Raw genomic sequence first — 18,713 nt, 5'->3', positions numbered from 1 at the left:
AATTTATGAATGAGAACACAACCAAGCAACCAAGAAACAGTTTTCAAAATTCCAGATATGATTTCCAACTAAATCATCATATATCTGGGCTAACCAATGTTGCTTTATGGAATGAATGACTAAAACACCAATCTCATATCAAAGTTATATTGCTCTTGCTGCTGCTGTTGTTTTAGCTTAAGGCCCAGGGCAAGATTCACTGAAGAAACATCCAGAAAAAGCAATATTTACACTCGATCACCAATGTCCCTTACAATCCCAACATTTTAGCTCTATCACAAATGCCAGTCTCTTGTTCCTCTGAACTCCTGAGATACTTCGATACCACCTCCCTTATGATACAGAAGGTTTTTGCATTTTAACATCCACAAAAGATTTGCCAAATGAATAATCTCATCTATTCCAAAATTAGGGAATCAGAACCCTTTACTCAATCCTCATCTAATGAGACCCTTTGTAGCATCTCACATGGTTGACCAGTCCTTCCTTCTTAAAATATTCTCTTTCTTCCTTGTTTTACTGTAACCACTCTATACTTGCCTACACTACCTATTGCTTACATGTCCTGGGTCCTCTCCCTCATTCTATGTTCTTATCTAAACCCACGTGGTAGATGAGCTCCCTAATTCAGCCCTCACCTCCCTCCTGAGCTATAGAATCCCACATTTTCAACCACTGTATGGAAATTTCAAATTCAGCATATCCAAAACTGAATCCAATATCTCCCACATATATACACAAAAAGTTTCACTTCCTATATTCTGTTTCTCAGTTAATGATCATTGTCCACTCAGTTTCCCAATGATAGATACCCTTGCCATTCTTAACTATTCACTATTTACTCAACACACCTCTGCATCTATGGAGGTCAATAGCATATGAATGAAAATTATAGCCATGGGAATAGATAAGTTCCATTAAAAAATATTTATGGGGCATATACTATATGCCAAGCATTGAATATAAGAGTAAAAAAGTAAAGTCCCTGCCCTCATGAAACAGGAATATACACCTAAAATGTCAAATGGCGATAAGTACTATGGACAAATAAAACAAAATAAGGAAGGGAAAACAAACTTTGCTATGTCCATGCAATGGAATATTATTCAGCATTAAAAAGGAAATGAATCAATGCATGCTATCACAGGGATGAACCTCAAAGACATTATGCTAAGTAAAAGAAACCAACTCAAAAATAGAATATAATTTATGGTTCCATTTATACAAAAGCCTAGAAAATGGAACTGGTCTATAGCAACAGAAAGCCATTCAGTGGTTGCTAGGATGGGGTTGGAGGGGAGGGGAAGGGATGAGAGGGAAGGAATACAAAGGGGAGTGAGGAAACTTTGGGATGTGTTAGATATATTTGTTATCTTCATTGTGGAAGTGGTTTCATGAGTTTATAAATATGTTAAAATTATCAAACTGCATACATTAAAATATGTACAGTGTATTTTTGTCAATTATCCCTCAATAAAGGTGTTAAAAATGAAAATATATTGTTTAGAAAAACAAAATAGGAAAGATAGGGAATGTTTTGGTTGGGGACACAGTTCTAGTTTATATGGAAGTCAGAAACAGCTTCTTTCATAATGTAACATTTGACAGAGAGCTGAGGAAACTAAGGGAGAAGAACAGCACGATTTTATACCCTCCACTGATCCTAGCAAATATTTGCGGTCAGTGAACACTAAGCACAATGTCCTCTTCTTTGCAACTCCCATTTTACTCAAACTTTCCCTTCAGAAAAGTTTGTTAAACAACTTTTGGGTGCCCATGAAAATGTGCATCTCAGATCTTCTACTGTGAGGAGCATAACTGACTAATGGCTCTACCTGCTGTGCTCTGAATTCACCATCATCTTGTGCCAAGATAATTCCCAGGGATTGCTCCCAGACAATGACTGAGAACCGCAAAGCTACTAAGTAAGGCAGGCCGATTCCTGTGGAACACAGGATTTTGGCTTGAGGGCTCCCGTTGGCTTTGCCAAAACTTTTTAAAAACTTCACTGCTGTCTAAGTTCCTTCCTACTCAAACTTCTTTCCTTCCCTGCACCATGGTCTGATGGCTCTCCCAGACTCCTTCAGCAACTCGTCATTTTGCCCTCACAAGCATTTCCCCAATAAATCTCTTGCATATCCAATTCACATTGGTATCTGCTTCTCAGAAGATCCCATCTAACCTATCTTCTGTGTGCCAGGCCCTGTGCTACATATGCTAGAGGTAAACTTTGAACAAGAGAGTCTTGTTCCCTGCCCAACAGGCGCATTGACTAAAGGAATTAACACAGATAAGCACCTGGTACATATTAAATGAGTGCCATGAAGTAACGGAGTTCAGTGAGGTGACAAAAAGTGTATATGAGATTACCCTCCCCTCCTACTTGGGACATGACATCCAGGGGTGAAAATCTTCCTGGCATCATGGGATATGACTCCCAGAAATGAGCCTGGTCCTGGAACCATGGGATTGACAATAGCTTCCTGATCAAAAGGGGGAAAAGAAGTGTAACAAAATATGGTATCAGTGACTGAGAGAGTTCAAATTGAGTTGAGAAGCTACTGTGGATGTCACTCTTATGCAAGCTTCAGCTAGACATTGCTATTTTTCTTGCTTTGCCAAACTCCAATCAAAACCATTCCTGCCAACCCTAAAGAATACCTAGGGCTTCATTTGAGATTCAACAAAGGTTCCACACACTAGGATTATTTTCCAGAAACCTACAACCTCCAGATGGTTCCCAGGCCAGATAAGTCCTGAAACCCAGAGGGGCCAGCCTTTCCAGAACATCAGCTAGCTCCATCCCCCATTCCACATTATCGACAGCCCTTTCCAACATGAAAAAGTTAGCATGGACATAGTCCAAATACCCCTAAAGATTGGGAGAAAGATCAAAGGAGAAGGTGGAGTTATTAACAGAGAAGATAAGACTTAACAAATAAGTATGACTTTTGAATCATTATATTGATATTTATTTTAGTCTCTAGTGTCTCAGAACAGCTAGAAGGAAAAACTAAGATTGTAGAATTGTAACCCATACCAAACTCTGAAATCTGTTCTATAACTAATTGCTGCAGTGCACTTTGAAATTTATTGCTTTTTTGCATATATGCTATTTTTCACAATAAATTTTTTTTTTAATTTAAAGTGTATATAACATATAAACATGATTTTCCCAAAGCCCCATAAAGTTCTCAGCAAAGTAAGGTAAATGGTAGGCACTGAAGTAAGGATATAAAACATAGTCAAACATTTTAGATAGCTTTTCAACAATTGGAGTTTAGAAGAAAGAGAGACTAGTTAACCCTATGTTACCAGCAAATTTATTTTTATTACATCATAAGTCCTTAGACTCATGGCCTTGCCTTAATATATGTGTCCAAGTTTTCTTAATTTAAGAATGAAATCATCAAGCTTTGCCTCACATGACATCACTGTTGGAGTGCAAAATATTGACTCTAAGCTCTCTACTTCCCCTCCTCAAGGGAGCTGCTGACAAAAGTACTACAGGATAGCACAAGTAACACAGATCACCAAATCTTATCTAGCAATGCAATTTATGGTTCTGGATGAAAAGGTGATATTTAAATGTGTCGAAATACAATTTGGGGTCTAGAGACAGTTCAGATTTATCTCCTATAAATGTCAATCTAATATACAAGCCTTAAACTGATTTTAAATATGGTCTAAGCTTAAAGGTTTTATGATTAACTTCAGAAAAGGAAAAAAAAATAAAACAGAGAAACTGACCCAGTTCTAGCTTACTGTGTTCTTTTTACATACGGTTAACGAAATGTAATGCCATTCTAGTACTAGAAACTGATGCCATTTACTGGAGCAAAACGGGACTGATTCCCCTTGGGAAAGAGGGCTAATCTAGATTTAAAACAGGTTGGTTGGGACACATGCACAGATGTGAGAAATCCTATATAGCGGATACTTTTCATATACCAAGTTCCTGTCCATTTAGCAAGGGTTTATTTACTTTCTTGGTAAGCAGATGCCTAAGTAGTGTCGTTTAAAATATCTTTATTTGATCAAGGTCATAAAATTAAATGTTATAGATAAAATCCTTCGTATTGCCAAAATTTGCTTTGATGATGACTTCCAGTTTTTAGGAATAGTGGGATTTACTTGGCAGGGAAGCTACTAGTTCTGTTCCTACTCCCACCAGCTGTAGCTAGTGGAATTATAAAATAATAATAGAGGTAAGTTATTTTATGAAGTACTTCATCTAAGATGGTAACAAGTTGCCAATCAATGTACCCACAGAAGCCTAGGAATGACTCTTTGAATTACCATGACACCAGTTTGGCCTGCTTTTGACATAATAATTCATAAAATAACTTAGAGTTTATAGTGTGTCCCTTCCCTGAGTCGGTCATGTTTCATCATGGTGTGAACCCCCACCACATCAAAAATGAGTTTAGCCAAAAATCTTTAAAGGAATAAAAGCTCTAATGAGAACCTGTGGGAAAACATGTCACCTGTTCTACTTTTTAAAAAAAGGTATACGTTATATCCAAATATAAGAAATACATACCTAGTAATATTTACTCTCCCTCCCAGGTATCTCTGCCTGGTTAATCAATAAACAGGTACAATTGATCTGGGGGCTAAAATTTAGCTACAGATCTGAAGAAATAAAACATCCATAAACTGATAAGAATTCAGGGTCTCTAAGCCAGGAAGGAGAGAATTATATGGCAAAGGGAAAAACACTTTGTCTCAAGTAAATTTCATATAACTCACATGGCAGTTTTAACAACAAAACCCATCAGAAGGCAGCATAAGGGACATAAGGAACAAACGGGGCCAGGAGAACTAGATATGCCTTCATGAAATGACAATAATAGAATATGGCCATTTCAGTGCATGAACATATGCACACACAAACAAAAAGAAAGAAACAGAGAAAGAATTTTAAGGGAATCCTTATAAACTAAACAAAGAACTGTCCTGGAAACAGAATTCCAAACAAGATGAATAAAAAGTTAAACCAAGGGAAATGACCAAGAAACACACCAAGAAATGGCGTTACATATTTGTATGAGAAAGGTCAATTCAAGAAATAAGACTCAATTAACAAAAGACATAACAGTAAATAGAAAAACATTGTTTAAATATATGAGGAACAAAAGAAGGTTAAAGGACAATCGCCTCTTTATTAGATGGGAAAGGAAAAGTAGTCATGAACCACACTCATCAAAGAGGTGCTCACATTTTATTTTATTGGTAAAAACAGAATTCAGTTGGGAAATAGGTATAGAGATGAGGAATATAGCCTGGGATAGAGATAAGGAGAAGACTTAGCAATTGACTGTTCAAATGACCCAGAAAGGTTTAGCTCTTTAGGGCTTAATAACTTGCTTTCCCAGATACTTTAAAAAAAATTAACTGAAGTTGTTACAGGGCTGCTAGTTCCCATTTATTCTGAAGGATTAAAAAGTACCTTCATACTCTAATCTCCTGTAAATTCCTGAAGAGCAGAGAATCACTCCAATCTCCTTTGGGGTACCCCATTGTCTGTCCACCCCATTCAGCCTATGCACATAGTGTTGAATTAAAGAGGGCTGTAGACTGAGAACACTAGCAAAGAACTTTGTGTCTGTATCTAAAAAGAAGGGGTAGAGACAGCAGACCCCGAAATTTTTACATCTGTATGCTTAACATTTATCTTGGAAAAATATCAGAAAAGATCACAAAAATCAGTTTACAAACATCTTGAAGATACGCAAATAGATGTCTCACTCAAAGGAACTGTGGAATGATTTTTAATTATTATGAGAACATGTCTTGCTGGCAAATGGCATCCAATTCTGGATTCCACAACTGAGAGGGAATATTTAAGCTATGGGCTGCTTTTCCTCTGGGGAATTATTCCTATGTGTATCGAAGCCAGGCTCCCTCCCAAAGGCTCAATGACAGGTGGTCCACAGAAGGCTCCCTCCTGACGCACACTCTTGTGTTAGGGGATCTCTTCCAGCTTGGCTACCAGTGGCTTTGCCTTCTTCACCTCTCTCATAGACTCTTCTCTTTGGGCCCAGTTCTTGTTCTTTGTTGGCTTCATTCAAAGGCCTGACATCTTAGACTACTCTTGGTTTCCGTAGCCACCTCCCTCAGGAATCGAACTTCAGTTCCTCTTTGTTGTAAGGCGGTGGGGCCACTATATTCATTTAGAGACCCCATTCCAGGCCTGAGCCCTGCTGTCCCTAACAAGGAAGAAGAGAGTGAATCATGTTTATGGGCTTGTTTAAATGTATCCGTTTTACTTGATTATTCTAAGTCAATAAGTATGAATGGCCTGGAGGTCAGCCTCATCCTAGGCACCGGTGGTTAGGAAATTGCAAAAGCACTTGAAGCTATGGCCTCTCTCCTCAAGGTGTGTGCAGTTTAGTCTTAGCACCAGAACTTGCTAGCTGTAGGAGCAGGGGTTAGGTTACTTAGTCTTACATGCATTTTTGTCCTTATCTATGAAATATGAATATCAATAATACTTACTATATAGAGTTATTGCAAGGATTAAGTTGGATAATGCATGTAAAGTTCTTAGCCTTCTTGGTACAAAGCAAATATTCAATAAATGCTAATTAAAATAAGATAAACAAATAGAAAATGAGTCCATGCTGATAGACCAAATTTCACAGAAAAAATAGAAAAACCGCAAATGTTGGTATATGATCATGTGACAAAATATGCAGTAAATTTCCTGAGGTGATGGAAATAATCTGTATTTTAATTGGGGTAGTGGTTACATTTGACAAAACTCGTTGAACTAGTCACTTAAAACAGGTTTATTTTATTGTTTGTAAGCTATATCTCAATAATGTTGAGCTTTAAAATATGCAGTATAGACAATAATTGCTGTAGATAACAAAATGTTGAGCAGATTCTAGGGATCAAGGAGGACCTCCAGGAGGAGGTGGGGCTTGAGCTGGACCGGGAAGGAAGAGAAGGATTTTGCCAGGCCAATGAGTGAAATGCATTTAGCACTGTGCCCCAAAGGGACTCACGGGTGTGCACGGACTGTCAGAAAGAGGCCCGGCTGCCAGCCAGTGCCCACGGCCTGCCCCCGCGCGGCACTTACCAGGTGGGAAGCAGGGCAAGGCTAACCTGCCTGGTATGAGGCTGGGACCTGGGGGGTTAGCTGGCTTATCAGGTAAGATGGGCCTGAATTTGAAGGGCCTTGAAGGCAAGCAGAGGTCTGTGGGCTTGACCCCACAGGCAATAAAAGGCTCCTGGACATTCTTGAACAAGAGACATAATATGATGAAGAGTGCTGTTTAGAAAGATTAGTCTTATGGCCTGAAGCTGGGAAATGGACTAAATAACCCCTCCAGGTCACTTCCATTTCTCCAATTCACTAATTACCTTTATTATATTCTATATGTTGGTTATTTTACTAGCCTGCAATTTATAGCTAATGACTATAAGTTGTCAAAAATCACATTAGAAAACGCATTAAAGAACAAAAGAAATATTAATGCAGACCTTGATCCTTACACTTTTCTAAGAGCAGATAAAACATATTCAACAGAAGAGAATGGATTGTCAAGGCTCAGTAACATTGAAAATTGAAATATTTTCCATACGCATATATATACATATATATGATGATCAGACACATCTCATTGCCAAGGTCTGCTTTATGAACAGCAGACTATATATTTTTTTGCTAACAAAGGTATACTGTCTAAAAATAATAATGTAATATTATCATTAAAGTAATATTAGGCAAAGGAACTAATGACATACAAAACTGGTTGCTTCACAACTTGCAAGGAAAATACTAGACACCTATTAAAATTAGCTAAAGAATTAAGTGCAGGTTGCTCTACTAATGAACCAAAAGACATCAGATATTTTTAAAAGTTTTTTTTTAATGGAGGACATGTCAATTTGCCATCCAAAAATATTAACTAATTTCTTTAGCATATAATGGTGACTTGCTATTAGAACAGTGCTTTTTCTCCTAATTAATCATTATCTAAATCAAATCTTACATGCTCATTAATTTCTCACTAATCAAGATAGGAATACAGATGAAAGAAATGGCTGCATCTGAAACCAGTGGGGAAAGCGATGACTGCTCGTAGAAGAAATCGTCCTCTCAGGGATCCCAGCTGAAGGTTACACCTTTATGTCATTTAGCCTGAAAGAACATGACCTTGCAGAGGAAGCGTTTGGTTATCAGGATCCCAGACTTTAAACCAAAGACTGTGCCTGGGGCCACCATAGACTCTAACTCTGTAAAAGGCAAGCCAAAATGTCGCTCCCACACTGGAGTACTGGGAGTTTAAAGCAACTCTGGAAATAAGCCATTCTCTAAGCCTAAGCATTAAAGAATGAATTACCTTTATCTCTACTGCCAACTGTCAATTAAGGCGTATCATTTCATGCCCAGCAACGATTGAATTCAAAGACCACTAAAACACTGTCCCACAAAGTGGTTCCTTCTGAACCACATTCCCAAAGAGCTGTCAACATGTGCCCTGGAAATACAAATTCATTGGTTACCTTCAGCCTGCCAAAGGAGTGAACAATTCATTCATCCAACACTTACTGGCTGCCAACTTTGTGCCAGGGCCTTTGCCCAATCCAAGAAATGCAATAATGAACTAGACACGGTCCCTGTTCCAGAGTTCACAAACTGATCCAGGAAATAGATTTCCAAATGAAATAGAAACCTTTCGGTCATTCTGGACACCTCACTCGAGATCACCCCCTTTAGCAGATGTCATCAAATCCTGGCCATTTTTCTTTTGAAATGCCTCATGTCACTCCCCCGTTTTTTCTATTTCTGCCTCTTCATCTCACCTCCTTTTACTTGGACATCTGCACCAGCCTCCAAACTGGCCTCCCTGCCTCTACGCTTTCCTCCAGTCAAGCCCCAGAGAGATATTTCTACATATGTTCATGCCATTCTCCTTCCTTAAAATCCTCCAAGCAAATTGGATGCAAAAGTTGGTAGCATGTTCACACCTGTTCATGCCAAGGAGACTGCTAAGACTAGACAGAAAAGCAAGCTCGGGGAGAGCAGTGGAGCCAGAGCAGGTGGAGATAGGTCATCCTATCTCCAAGATGAGCCCTAGTTATCTTGCAGCTGGATTCTCACAGGGCGAAGTTCTTGGGAGCAGGAAGAGATGGACCCTAAAATTTTTCTCGCTTTTGAATTCTCAGAGCAGTCACCATCCTTTATAAAGCCACTTCTCACCCTCTCTAACTTGCATTGCATTTATATTTGCAGGCCCTATCTCCACCGATTTAAGTTCCTTGCAGCAAGACCCTTGCCTGGCTCATCTTAGTATTTCAGAGAGGCCCTCTGAGGTTTGAGCTTGGTGTTGTCCTCTTTGACATGGAGGTCAATGCTGGAAATTCAAGAAAGTTTAATTTTAAAGGAACTAGATCAGATTAACTGATCTGGAGAAGAATGGAAGTACTCCAGGGAAAATGACGGAAGAATGTTTCAAACCAAAATGATGAAGACCTTTATCTTCTCTCTCCCCCACCTTCCTTTTTTTCTTCTCTATCTCTCTCATACACACACAGACACACACATCAACCATTAACTATTTAGATGGGGGGGACTAATAAAAACACAATTGGGTTGCAGAACAATCCCAGCTATGCTGGAGTTGGGATGCAGAATCTTTTCGTTTAGAATTCTGCCAGAGGGACTCAACTAAGGTAATTTCCTGTCTCTGAGTCACTCCTTAGCTAATTGTTATTCTACTCAGAAAAGTAGCTGAGATCCTGTCTTTCAGGAGACGTATAGCTTCTGTTTTTCAGATCTGATCTTCAACTATGCAGACCTGAGGCATAACTGAGACTGTCTCCACCCTAGGCCTGATCTAAGTGCTGTATGAAATCACAGGAGGAAAAGAGTCCTTTCCTACTAAGACAAAAGTGCCCATTTCTGATCTGCTATTAGCAATGTGACTTATCCAAGTAACTTCCCCATTCAGGGCCTGTTTCCTCAAGAGGATTGGCACTGTAGGTCAAGTGATAGTAACCGAGCTCATTGTGTCCTGGGCATTGGGGGAACCCAAATTTCCTCCCCTCTAGGCTTTTGTTTCTAGCTGCTCTAAGGTACTTTGTCCATAGCACCTGGATATACATGAAGATGGATATGGGGTCAAGGCAAAGACCAATACCTCTGAGCTTTTACAGCGCTGAACCCCATGTAATAACCGCATCCCCTCATATATGCCCATTTATCTCCAGAGGACAACTGATGGCAGAAAGCTTCCTGAGTGGATGATATTCAGGAACAAAGGTAAGGACTCTGGAATCAGGCAAAGCAGGCTGAGAAGCCCAACTCAGCTACATAAGAAGTTACACAATCTCTGAACCTCAGCTTTCTTACCTATAAATTGGGGACAATAACACCTACTTTCAAAATGGTTATGAGGATTAAAGTAAACCCTTATTTAACATTTCCTGCTTCCCTGTTTTGCTCATGCTCTTTCTATTCCTGGAGTGCTTTTCTCTTGCTTCAGCTACTAAAACCTTCTCATCCATAAAGTCTCTCTGAAATGTCTCTTTCATAATGTTTTTCTCCCTTGGCTTCCCATTGCAGTGATTCTCCCCTACACCCCCCACCCCACCCAAGGGAAAAAAAACATGAGCTGTCATCTCTCAGAAATTTTCAGCACACTTTGTACCTCTCTAACATTGCGTTTTGTAACCTAATTTTTAGTTATTGGTATATTTTCTTATCCCTACTTTTAAGTTGGTAAGTTTCTGTGGGCAGGAAATATATCTTGGTCATCTCTGTATTCCCTGACATGGCATAGTGCCTGGCATATAGAACAAATTCAAGAAATGCTTGTTGAATGAATGAACAACTGTTTAACAATGAGAGCCTGCTTTCTAACATAGCAAGCCCCTGTCTCTTGAAGCATTCAGGCAGAATTTGAGCAGAAGTATCAGAGATTTCATGAAGAGGTTTCTACAATAGGTACGAGGCCAGATATGCTAACATCCATGGTTCCTTTCTCTCTGTGTTTCCATGATGAATATACTCTAACTCACAAATCTCTTTATACAACAAGCTTGTTACAGATACACTCTGATCATGCATCAGAGGAGAGATGCCCCAGAGCCAAAAATGTTAGAACTGGTTCTTTTGTCATAAGCAAGTGTGATGTTTTTTCTTCAGAGAATGTCTCTTCTGTGACAAATACATATTTACCATTTTGCACGCAAGTTGTACCTAACAACTCGGTATACCTGAACCCAAAAAAAGCAGTCTTTTGCTTCAGAGTTGGTTCTGGCTTCCAAAACTCCCTGTGGCTGTTTTTGGTAAACCACAGACACTTGAGGGAAAGCTTCAGTAGATTGAAAGCACACCATCATCTGGATCCTATCGATCTGGTGAAAAGGTTGTTGGGGTGGGTAAAAAACAATTGCCTTCCCATGGCTAAGATGTTTAGAAAAAATATTATATTTTTTAAGGAAAAAAATCTAACAAGAGTCATGAGTTAATACATAAAGTCTATGCTGAGGAATACAGTAGAATTCTGTTTCAGAACTCTCCTTCTGGTCCACAGCAACTTAAGTAAGTCATTTCACCTCCATGGTTTTATTTTTGTTTTTGTTTTTTGACATGGGCAGGCACTGGGAATCAAACCCAGGTCTCTGGAATGGCAGGCAAAAACTCTGCCATTGAGCCACCGTTGCCCGCCCTCACCTCTACATTTTTACTTTAACCATTTGAAAAATGGACTAACAGCAGTTGCCACTCACATCACTCTCAGGAAACAACTAACATTTTCCAACTGAGTTGAAGTTGATTTTACAACTGACTTTGTGATCACATGGCTGTTAAGTGGCCAAGGTGGAATTCACACCCTGCCTTGCCTGTTTCCAGAGTCCTTCCCTTTACCACTGTATGAACAAGTTCCCATGAGAGTAGAAAGCTAGTAAATTGGTATGATTCAAGAGGCCCCAGAAAACTCTCCCTCTGTAGTGGGTTGAATGATGGCCCCTCAAAAGATATGTCCATGTCCTAATTCCCAGAACCTGTGAATGTGACCTTATTTGGAAAAAGAGTCTTTGAAAATGTAATTAAGGACCTTGAGATGAGATCATTCTGGTTTAGCCAGGTGGCCCCAAAATCCAACCATGAACGTCCTTATAAAAGAGACACACAGGGACAAAAACAGGTCAGGTGAAGATGGAGGCAGATATTGGAGTGATGTGGCCACAAGCCAGGGAATGCCTAGAGCCACCAGAAGATGGAAGAAGCAAAGAAGGATTTTCTCCTAGAGCTTTTGGAGAGGTGCCATGGCCCTGCTGGCACCTTGATTTGGGACTTCTGGTCTCCAAGTTTGTAGTAATTTGTTTTGGCAGCCCTAGGAAATTAATGTACCCTCCCTCCCTCTCCACCCCACCTAAAAGTATCTCCCTAGTGATGCCTAAATGTTTCCACATGGGTGAGTTAACTATTTTGGCTACGCAATTTCATCAGGTATCGTCTTAAAGTGCAACACTCCTTGAGTAATTCCCTCATACCTCAAGGCTAAACAGTTTACTTGGGGTCTTTCTCCAGCACAGGAAAGAAGGGGGGTGAGGAGGAAACCCAGAACTCCTGGAAAGGAATTAGGGGAAATGTCAAAAAAGGAGGAGAAGATCATCCCTGAGAGAGTAATACTGACAGAGCCCAAATGTGACCTTTCCAGCATTATATAAAGAAGGGAGAAGCCACAAGAAGTGTAAACTACTACTTACTGCCTTAGTTGTAGGCCCATGTTCCAGAAAGCCTCTGGAAGGGTGTTCAGACCAATCCAAATGCCTCATTGTCACTGCTCAAATGCATTTCTTATGCTTAACAAATTAGACATATTTTGGATACAAGATAATAAAAAAATTTATTTCAGGCTATTAGCAATTAAATCATCACTAGGAGAGTTGGCCAATAATGGAAGATGCCTATCAGCCTGGACCTCCAGCCCAATCCTGCAATCGGTAGGAGTTTCCCCTCACATCCTGCACGCCCTTCAGCACTTCTGGAGATGCTGTTTAACCAGCTTCCAGGCAAATCTTTCCGATGCCCAATTGCCCTTCCTGTTAAGAGTCTTCTCTCAGCTCTAATGGCGAACCTAAATTTCAGTTTCAAGCCACTGCACTTTGTAATTACATTCCCAGCCGCTGTAAATAATCCGTGCCCTCTATTATATCTTTTTACTTTCCCTACGATAGGAACCTGTGGGAAAGGGGTTCTGTTGCCTTGTTAGGTAACATACACACTACACCTGAGCAAAACGTAACCAAGAGGAAATCAAACACCCACTCTTGATCGCTGAGTGAGAAGCACCGACATTGATCTTTTTCTTTCTCCTATCCTTCAGCTGATCTGAGTGTCTACACTGACATGCTCTAGTGCTGTGGCATTTATGCCATCTTGGGGAATAGCTGTGTAAATGCTCCAGTAACTTTATACATCTTCAACACACCGTTGTGTTAGCAATTGAGTATCTGAAGGACTGAGAAGGGCAGGTTTCCCTCCTCCTCCTCCTCTTCCCATCCTCATGTAATATGAAGCAAAATCCCCACTAATTGGTCCTCCTCCTGCATGTTACAGAAGTCTAGACTTGGTGGCAACCGCTTTCTATAGAAGAGATTTAATGGAGGAGAAAGTGCACAGGAGGGTAGTTGGCAAGCAAGCACTACAAGAAACATGGGGACATAAGTAGTTTTTGGTAAGCCGAGATTGGAAGCAAATGGATATCATTTCAAACACACAAAGCATACACATGTAGGTGAGTGCACTTTGCCCTGAACCAAATGTTCCCCAAAATTGAAGAAAATCTAAGTTATTAATGCAACAGATGAAAGCCTTTACAATGATGCTTGGTAGTGATTTTTTTCCTTCTTGCTTTGTTCAGGAGCTATAAAAAAACAAAAATAAAGTTCCAGAGCGGGTGATTTTGGTATTTTCTTTCCATTACCATGATTTCACTGAAATCCTCAAAAATTACTACTTGTAACTTCATTCTCCTATGAAACCGTGGGTGCAGGCTTCGAGAGGCAGTGCAGGCACACTCCAGAGCAAGCTGAATGAGCCAACTTGGATCCAGGGTCTCCCTGCGGGCTGCTAGGATACATGACCTGCCTTCAGAAAGCCACCCACTCTCTCGAGACCACAGAAATTTGGTTCATTCAGTGTTTTTCCCCAGAAGATTATTTAATTCATAAATAGTGTACAAATTTTAGTAGCTTAAATAGTATATATATATATGGCCAAATAAAACCTTGCATTAACAATTGACGGGGCTGGTGTCATAGGTTAGGCTCCTTTTCTTAGCTGAGGCTTAGCTGAGGCACTGTCCTTGGACAGTGCTGAGTTACTGAACTCTCAGAAAGACAGGCCCCATTTTACATACGGAGACACTGAGCTTCTAAGAGATGTCAAGTTCCTTGTCTTAGATCATAGACATAGTGGAGTCAGGATCTAAATTTTGTCTTAGCCAGACTGATGATGAGGTCAGATGGGGTGAGATAGAGGAGAGGACTTAGGTATTTGGCCCCTGAGACTCCAAGGAAGAACAAGTGTGAAGGCTACTTGGCATGGGATGGGATGGATTGGGATGGCAGGGGCAAAAGACAGCATCATGCTGCCTGCAAATTCCCTGTCCAGCTTCAAAACCAGGTCATCAGGCCAAGGAGAGTGGCTCAGTGTTGAGCTCCTCACAGCTCCCAAGCTCTCCCTTACAGCCAGGCCCACCAAAGCAAATCATGTGATTTCCTGGAGCTTCTATTTTCAGGATCTCGGAAAGCCTGTCAAGCTCAATTCTGGTCTGGAAAGGAATAGGGACCACCAACTAGGCCTTCTACCTCTCTATCAGTTAGAAAGAGCCCAGGGATTGAGAGAGGCACTTGGTGCCCCCATAGTCAACCCCTGGTAAGACCTGAGGGGCCCCAGTCTGAGTCATCTGCTGTAGCTTCCAACAGAGCCAACTGTGACCTAGCCCTTAGCAGGAGCTCGGGAATGTGGACAGCAGAGAGCCCAGGAGGGTCAGAGGACCAAGGAAGAGATATGTCCAATGGGTCTGCCCCATACTGCCCTTCCCTAAACTGGGTTGGCCTATTGCTTCCACCACAGGGGCACCTGCCACCCTCAGAATTTAAATAGCTGAATCCAAGGACCCCCAATGAAGAGAAAGTAAAAACAGGGGAGCAGCGGCTAATGCCCCCACTAGTTCAATTGGTTCTGGTTGGTCTCCAATATTGATATCCCTCCCCCAGTGCTGACACCTGAGCAGAATCCCATTTCTCCCTTTATCCAGGCAAGTCCTGACTCCAAGGCCCTCTCTCTCTCACCCTGCCCTGTCCGAGCCCTTAGCCTGGATCTCTTGGTAGCCCTTATCCCTTGGCTCCAACACTCACCTCCTCCCCCAAGATCTCCAATCTGTGGGGCATGCTGTTCAGCAGGGCCTCAGAAGCACTTCTCCAGGAACCAGGCTTTCAGCAGCTGGTCAACATAGTCATTGACTAACAGGGTACCTGTCACTTAGTTGAACAGGGTAATAGCTGTCTTCCCCAACAGTGGGCTCAGAAAATCCTCCACATCCCTCTGCAAGGTCCAGATGTCCCCCTCCACTGTCATCTGACAGTGATGTATCTGTAAACAGGGAGCTGTGCATCCGAGAGCGCCACACTGAACAGGTCAGATTGGGTGGGAGGGTCTCAGGGAGGCTGCCAGCCACCAGGGGTGGGCTACTGTTCATGCTTTGGGAACTCTGGAATGCTGCTGGGGCTGAAAGGCGCCCCACAAACTGGTATTTAAGCACAGAACTCCACAAAACCAGGGTGATCAGGAAGCACCTGAGTCTGGTGCAGGTGCTGAAGCCCACAACCCAGCTGGACCTCAGACCCCCAGCTCTGCAGTGCAGCCCAGAACATCAACACTGACATCTTGACCTCCCTCATTCACATTCTCCTTTTTTTGTTTTAAGGAGAATGAAACAAAGGAGAAATGGTGACATAAGGTACCACGCGACAATTCTCCCAAACCATGCTGATCATGCCTTTCAAAGGAGTGCTGGGTTCAAGGTAAATGCTGCTACCACAGCTGGGGCAGTGATGGAAACAGGCTGATGGCATCTCTGAGGCAGTTCAACTCATACAGAGAGGATGACCTCCACTGGACAGGAAAAGCAAATGCCAGTGACTGTGGGCTGCTGGGCTGCCTTAGAACTGCAGCGTTCCCACAGGTTCAAACAATTGCTTTTCCAAGGCCCTCCTCCTTCCCCTAGGCAGACATGAAGACCCCTCCATGCATGGCCCTCTTCTATCTACTTGTATGCAACACCCCCAGAAAGAGCAGGGAGAATAAAATATTTGACTTTGAGTCCCCAGCATCTGATGCCTATTGGTTCTCAGAGCTGGTCTCAAGAGTAATTCCTATTGCAGATAACCAAATCAATAAGCCATGCCCTTGATCTTGAGGCTTGATCTTGTGGAGCTTACATGTATGGCAGAGAAGCTTAGCCTACTTATAAGTATGCCTAAGAGTCAACTTTGGAGGAACTCTTGTTGCTTAGATGTGGCCTCTCTCTCTCTCTAAGTCCAACTTTGCAAGTGAAATCATTGTTCACCCCCCTACATGGGACAGGGCATCCAGGGTGAAAGTCTCCCTGACGGTATGGGTGATGACTGTCAGGGATGAGTCCGGCCCTGGTACCATGGGATCAACAATGCCATCCTGACAAAAAGAGGGAAAAGAGGTAGAACAAATAAGGTATCAGTGGCTGAGAGGGTTTAACTAGAGTTGAGAGGCTACACTGGAGGTCACTCTTACACATGCTTCACTTAGACATTGTTACCTATCATAACTTACCAAAGCCCAACCAAAACCATTCCTGCCAATCCTAAAGAACACCTAGAGCATTATATTAAACTCTACAAAAGTTCCATGCACTAGGGTAACTCTCCAAAAACCTACAACCTCTAGATGGGTCCCTGGACCAGCTAAGTTCTGAAATGCAAAGGGGCCAGTCTTTCTAGACCATCGACCAGTTCCATCTCCCTATCCCATTATAATGACAGCCCCTTCCAACAGCCCAAATACCCCTAAAGAGTGGGAGAAAGATCAAAGGTGATGGTGGAGTTATACAGAGAAGGTAGGGTTTAACAAATGCGTATGAGTGCTGAATCATTATACTGATATTTCTTTTAGTCTCCAGTACCTTAGAGCAACTAGAAGGAAAAACCTAAAATGGTGGAACCATAACCCCTACCAAACTCTGAAATCTGTTCTACAACTAATTGTTGCAATGCATGTTGAAATGTATTGCTTTTATGCATATAGGTTATTTAAAGAGAAGGAGGAGTATAACAGAAAAGATAGGAGTTAACAAATGACTACGACTGCTGAATCATTATCTTGATATTTCTGTTGGTCTCCAGTGTCTTGGAAGAACTAGAAGAAAAAATGAAAAATGCTGGAACTGTATCCCACACCAAACTTTAAAATCTGTTCTATAACTACTCATTAAAATGTACTTGGAAATTTATTGCTTTTTTGTATATAGGTCATATTTCACAATAAAAAAAACTTTTTTAAAAAGTAATTCCTAGAAATGCTGAGCCCATCACAAGAGTACTGGTTAGGAACGGGGCTGGGGAAGCAGACTCCCTGGGTCTAAATCATTTCTCAGCGATTTGACCTTGGACAGATCATTAGATCCCTCTAAGCCTCAGTTTCTCATCTGTAAAATGGGGGAAATAATAGTGCGCAACTGGTAGTGTTGTTGTGAGGGTTAAATGGGATGTTGCCCATAAAGGACTTAGCACAGCGCCTAGCTCAATAAATGTTAACGACTATTAGCACCGCCCCCAGCACAGGTGCTCAATAAACTCTTGGTGAATTGAAGTCACACCAGTGAGAATGACTAGCAGATGTGAAGACCGCCAGGGCTTTAAATTTCTTTTTTTTCCTCTAAGTTCTTCCTACCTCCCTCTCCATCAGATGACCTCTGAGAATTTTTTCTTTTTTCTTTTCTTTTCCTTTTTTTTTTTTTTCTTTTTTGGTAGCGGGTAATGATAGAATAGGGGATAGTTGGCTGCACTTCTGCTGATCTTTGGTTTTTCATTCAGGGCAGAGAAAACCACGTCTAGCAAAATCAGGCAGATGAGTTCCAGAAAAATGTGACAAGGCTATTAAAAAAACTCTAAATGTAAGTTGTGTAATGAGCATGAATCTGAATACATTTACATTTCCTTCCGATCTAGTAATTCCAGCAACTTCTATACGTTCGTTCGAAGTATGCTTTTGCAAATGTGAAGAGACCAAAGCCTTAAAAGAAAGCAAAATTCTTTCAGAGTGAGTGTGCATGTTGGGAGGGGAGGTTAAGGGGGGACAGGAGGTAATGCACAATTGTCCTGAAAATTAACCCCTGAAAATGCGCAGGATTTTATTACCATACATATGCCTGAAGAGATTACATGCTTTTAAGGGTCTTTTACTATCAAGAGAGCAACCTGCATGCCTGAAATAATTAAGAAGAAGAGACTCAATTATCCAGTAAACTGAAATTTCAAACCACCCTGCTTACCTAAATGAGGAAAGCTGCTTAGACTAAAGCATCATTACTTCTATTTAGACAAGCCTTAGCAAAGATATACAAGGAGCTGAAGAACAGGACACCACATTCTTCCCTAAGCCACGACAATGCCTGTTTATGTAAATAGGATTTTCAATAACACAA

The 18,713-nt window shown here is 41.2% G+C and overlaps 1 protein-coding gene across 1 annotated transcript in view; it reads right to left on the bottom strand.

The window, feature by feature from the left end:
• GPC3 (glypican 3) overlaps positions 1–18,713 on the bottom strand; it is a 584,655-nt gene that overhangs the window by 549,388 nt on the left and 16,554 nt on the right. The gene's annotated exons all lie outside the window — the stretch shown is intronic.

Source organism: Tamandua tetradactyla, chromosome X (assembly GCF_023851605.1).
Source record: "Tamandua tetradactyla isolate mTamTet1 chromosome X, mTamTet1.pri, whole genome shotgun sequence".
NCBI lineage: Eukaryota > Metazoa > Chordata > Mammalia > Pilosa > Myrmecophagidae > Tamandua > Tamandua tetradactyla.
This window is presented reverse-complemented; position numbering and strand designations above follow the sequence as displayed.